Source organism: Mandrillus leucophaeus, unplaced genomic scaffold (assembly GCF_000951045.1).
Source record: "Mandrillus leucophaeus isolate KB7577 unplaced genomic scaffold, Mleu.le_1.0 Scaffold695, whole genome shotgun sequence".
NCBI lineage: Eukaryota > Metazoa > Chordata > Mammalia > Primates > Cercopithecidae > Mandrillus > Mandrillus leucophaeus.
Genome location: NW_012107530.1, coordinates 644,825 through 649,832, shown reverse-complemented (window position 1 = coordinate 649,832; position 5,008 = coordinate 644,825). Strand labels below are relative to the sequence as shown.

At 48.5% G+C, this 5,008-nt stretch overlaps 1 protein-coding gene across 2 annotated transcripts in view; it reads left to right on the top strand.

The window, feature by feature from the left end:
- The first annotated feature begins 445 nt into the window (after positions 1-445).
- ADIPOQ (adiponectin, C1Q and collagen domain containing) overlaps positions 446-5,008 on the top strand; it is a 19,847-nt gene continuing 15,284 nt past the window's right edge. The window contains exons 1-2 of one of the 2 annotated variants that reach the window (XM_011964359.1): positions 469-508; positions 3,594-3,644. The gene's annotated coding sequence lies outside the window, so the exon portion shown is untranslated. Of the gene's footprint in view, positions 509-3,593; positions 3,645-5,008 lie in introns of both variants that reach the window. The other variant, XM_011964358.1, reaches the window with a different exon arrangement.

Here is a 5,008-nt window from a genome sequence, read left to right as displayed (position 1 = left end):
CGCGGTCTCACACTTAATTACGCACAGTGGGCAGGACTGCGATGTGGTCATTGGTGTCCTGACTTATTTTAGGGCAAATCTATGGGCGGGGGAGGCTTCCTGGACCACTGAGCAATTCATTTACATTAGGATGTTTCTCTGTCAGTTGCAGGAAAAAAAATCTTGTTTTCGTGCTGTGGTTTTGACCTTTGCCTCATCTTCTGTTGCTGTTGTAGGAGGCAAAATAAGGGTCAAGGCCTGGAGACACAAGTGTTTTGACTGAAGCTCCACTTGGCTTCCCAAGCCCAAGCTGGGTTGCACCAGGTTCCCTAGGGTGGAGGCTGTGGGCAGCTGCCAGGGACATGTGCCTGCCCACCGGCCTCTGGCCTTCACTAAGCTGGCCAATGGGAAAGGACAATTGTGAGGTGGGGACTGCCTGCCCCCATGAGTACCAGGCTGCTGAGGCTGGGCCATCTCCTCCTCACTTCCATTCTGACTGCAATCTGTGGTTCTGATTCCATACCAGAGGGTAAGAGCAATTCTGTGAAGTTGCAGGCTGGGTGAAGGGTGCGTGCATAGCCTCTGTCTGGGATCACCCAGGCTTTCCTGTCCATAGCAGTGTGGGAGTGGATGTAGGTGGATACTCTGGTCAGAGCAGCACTGGTGGAGGCAGATATGCACTGGGCTTCTTCCTCAATTCTCCCACAACCCCGAGAGAGAGAGGGTTATTTCAGGCATTCCTTCTAAGATGCCTGGAACCATTCTGAATTTTTCCCAGTTCTCTCTGTGGCAGGATACCTATTGAGGAAAAGTTAGGGTCAGTGAGGTGGGAGGGTTTGTCCACAGATGAAGTCCAATTTGATTAAGGGGGATAAGGGAATACATTGCCTCTTAGCTTGACCAGGTAGGGCAAAGGAAGAAGCATATGTGAAGGCAGCTTGAGAAAAGTCAAGCTGAGTGCTGACTTCAGGCCGGAATTTGGAATCCAGCTCTGCCACTTTATTCTATTCAGCAAATATTTACTGAGCAGATCCTATGGTCCAGACAGTGGGTTGTGTTCACGAGATACAATGATGAGTGTGACATGGTTGTTGTCTATAGATTTGGGGATATCTGTAGGTATGGGGATATCTTACAAGGTAATCAAGAGGTTCTAATGAGGCCAGGCATGGTGGCTCACACCTGTAATCCCAGCACTTTGGGAGACCGAGGCGGGCGGATCACCTGAGGTCAGTAGTTCCAGACTAGCCTGACCAACATGGTGAAACCCCGCCTCCACTAAAAATACAAAAATAGCCGGGTGTGGTGGCAGGTGCCTGTAATCCCAGCTACTCGGGAGGCTGAGGCAGGAGAATTGCCTGAACCTGGGAGGCGGAGGTCACAGTGAGGCGAGATCCTGCCACTGCATTCAAGCCTGGGTGACAGAGCGAGACTTTGTGTCAAGAAAGAGAGAAAGAGAGAGAGAGAGGAAGGAAGGAAGGAAGGAAGGAAGGAAGGAAGGAAGGAAGGAAGGTTCTAATGAGATAAAATGAGAAGAGCCTGGCATATAGTTGGAACTTATGAAAAATTATAATTAAAAAAACATTTTCTGACAGAAGAAACTGGATCTACCTGGTTTTTGTGCAGCCTAATCCTGGTCACCCCAGGGAGTGCTGTTTCTGAGGCATCCTGGTGGTTTGAGCTGTAGATGCTGAAGGTCAGAGTGGGAGGGATTTTACAGGTTAGGTCAGCCTCTCTTGTGTTAGAGGACGTGGATCCCTGGTCTGGAGAGGTTCTGGTTTTTAGATCAAGCCTCGCAAAGGGCGGCACCACCTCACTCCTAGGGACTCCGCTAGAAGGAAGGCCAGCTCTGCCTAATTCAGTTGGGGAGACGGGGGTCCCTTTATGCTAGCAGAATATGTCGGAAGGAGCATGATGGTGTCAGCTTGGTTCAGGAGGGCCAGTGGTACACAGGGAGTCCTGCAGCTTCCCTAGCAGTCCCTGCTGCCACTCTTCCTTAAGTCTTGAGGAGTTTTTTGGGCATAATCTAGGCTCACTGCAACTTCTACCTCCCGGGTTCAAGTGATTCTCCTGCCTCAGTCTCCCAAGTAGCTGAGACTAAAGGCATGCGCCACCATGCCCAGCTAATTTTTGTATTTTTAGTAGCGACGGGGTTTCACCATGTTGGCCAGGATGGTCTCGATCTCTTGACCTCATGTTCCATCTGCCTTGGCCTCCCAAAGTGCTGGGATTACAGGCATGAGCCACTGTGCCCAGCTGAGGAGTCTTAAGCTGAGATCACAGCATTGCACTCCAGCCTGGGTAAAAAGAGCAAAATTACATCTCAAAAAAAAAAAATGAGTGCCACCATGCCCAGCTAATTTTTGTATTTTTAGTAGCGACGGGGTTTCACCATGTTGGCCAGGATGGTCTCGATCTCTTGACCTCATGTTCCACCTGCCTTGGCCTCCCAAAGTGCTGGTATTACAGGCGTGAGCCACTGTACCCAGCTGAGGAGTCTTAAGCTGAGATCACAGCATTGCACTCCAGCCTGGGTAAAAAGAGCAAAATTACATCTCAAAAAAAAAAAATGAGTAGACACAAGACTGGCTCCTTTTTTTTTTTTTTTTTCTGGGACAGGGTCTCACTGTGTCACCCAGGCTAGAGTGCAGTGGTGCAATCACAGCTCACTGCAGCCTCAATTTCCTGGGCTCAAGTGACCCTCCCATCTAAGCCTCCTGAGTAGCTGGGACTACAGGTGTGTGCCACCATGCCTGCCTAATTTTTAAAAATTTTTTGTAGAGACAGGATCTCACTATGTTGGCTGGGCTGGCCTCAAATTCCTGGGCTCAGCAGTCTTCCCATCTCAGCCTCCCAAAGGGCTGGGATTATATCCTTGCTCTTTTTAAGGTGGCTGTAGGGACAAACTTTCCACCTACTCCTTGTCAAGCCAGTGGACCGGTGGTCCCAGACATACGGCTAAAGTCAAGAGGTGATGTCTTTTGGAGAGTAGATGCTTTCAATCAGGAATTTCCATCAGAAACTCCATCATGTGGAGAGAGACTTATCCTAAAAATGTGGTGGTGGGGGATGCTCTGTTTTATTAGTTCCTTGAGAGTACGTGTGTGTGTGTGTGTGTGTGTGTGTGCACGCTCATGTGGATGGGTGTGTATGTGTGTGTGGGGGCGGTGCATATGTGTGTGGATGTGTGGATGTGGTGTGTGGGTGTGCACGTGCGTAGGTGGAGGTGTGTGTATGGGGGCGGGTATGTGTGTGTGTTGGGCATGGAGATATTGACAGCTCTCCCAGGGCTGAGTGAAGGCTTTCGGGCAAATCTCCTGGTAGCTAGGCAAAGCTGAGTTGATTCCTGGTTATGCCATTTATTATAGGGTTGCACTGTGAGAAACTGCCAATATTCTACACTTTGACTTTTATTTATTCTTATTTTTATTTATTTATTTTTTTTTGAGACAGAGTTTCACTCTTGTTGCCTATGCTGGAGTGCAGTGGCGCAATCTCAGCTCACTGCAACCTCTGCCTCATGGGTTCAAGTGATTCTCCTGCCTCAGCCTCCCAAGTAGCTGGAATTACAGGCGCCCGCCACCATGCCTGACTAATTTTTGTGTTTTTAGTAGAGACGGGGTTTCACCATGTTGGCCAGGCTGGTCTGAAACTACTGACCTCGGGTGATCCACCTACCTTGGCCTCCCAAAGTGCTGGGATTACAGGCATGAGTCACTGTGCCCAGCCTATTTTGACTTTAAAAATGGGAGTTTGATATAATTCAATCCAGTGGTTGAATTAGCTAGTATCTTTCTCTCTCCAAGTCTCCAGTTCTCCTACATGTTAGAGTCAAAAGCAGGGCTATGGGAAGATTAAGTAAAATCAATTTTGAAAATGCCTTATGAAAATTACACTCCAAGGAACTCGCGCCAGCGTCAGTTTTTCATGTTCCTCATCTCACATGATCACATTTAGTGGATTAGGAAGCTGAGTCTGAGAAGCTCCGTGTAATGCTTTCGGAGGCCCTGTGACGTGATGGAAAGCTCACTGGTTTGGAAGTCAGAACGGAGTCTCTCAGGGATTGCGTTTCCTTAATCTGTCAGTTTCCTCATCTCTAAAGTTGGGGTCATTTCCTTCCTTCATGGAGTTATTGTAAAGATGAAAATCAATAATGTGTAAAATCTAGCATGGGAGCTGGCTTCTATAAGGTTCTAATAAGTGCATTCCTACTCCTTCCCCTCAGCCTTCCCATTTGTAAAAGCAAGGCTGGAGGGAAGTGATTTTGGGGGCCCCTTTTGACTCTGACATTTGAGGATTTTGTATGCTTTGTTTTGAGACAGAGTCTTGCTCTGTCACCCAGGCTGGGGTGCAGCTCACCTCAAATTCCACCTCCCAGGCTCAAGCGATTCTTATGTCTCAACCTCCTGAGTACCTGGGATTACAGGCAGGCGCCATCACCCCCAGCTATTTTGTGTGTGTGTGTGTTTTCAGTAGAGACGGGGTTTTGCCATATTGGCCGGACTGGTCTTGAACTCCTGACTTCATGTGACCCACCCATCTCAGCCTCCCAAAGTGCTGAGATTACAGGTGTGAGCTACTGTGCCTGGCCAATTTTGTGTGCTTTAATGTCCTTTTCTGCTGGAAGAATTGGCACCAGGTTTGGTGACCTCTTTCCCCCATACAGCTCTGCCTCCTGCCAGTCCCAGAGGGGACCCTGTCCCTGCATTTTGCAGGATTCTGCTGTTGCAACTGAAATTCCAGTAGGTCAAAGTGAAATTTCTCATACATTTTAACACGAAGATAAATGATCACAGTATGGCCGCTGAGGATCCCGAGAACATCATGGTCATCCCCTTGTATAATTTTAACGACAGACGAATCCATGCCTGTGTGAGGTTTGCCAGGAAAGCCAGTGCAGGAGAAAACCAGTACAGCCATTTGGACTTCAGATCTCACCTCTGCCCTCTTTTACTTGATATCTTTGGGCAGAAATTACTGAACCTGTTTGGTCCTCGGATTTCTTCTGTGGGAACTGCGTCCTACCTCC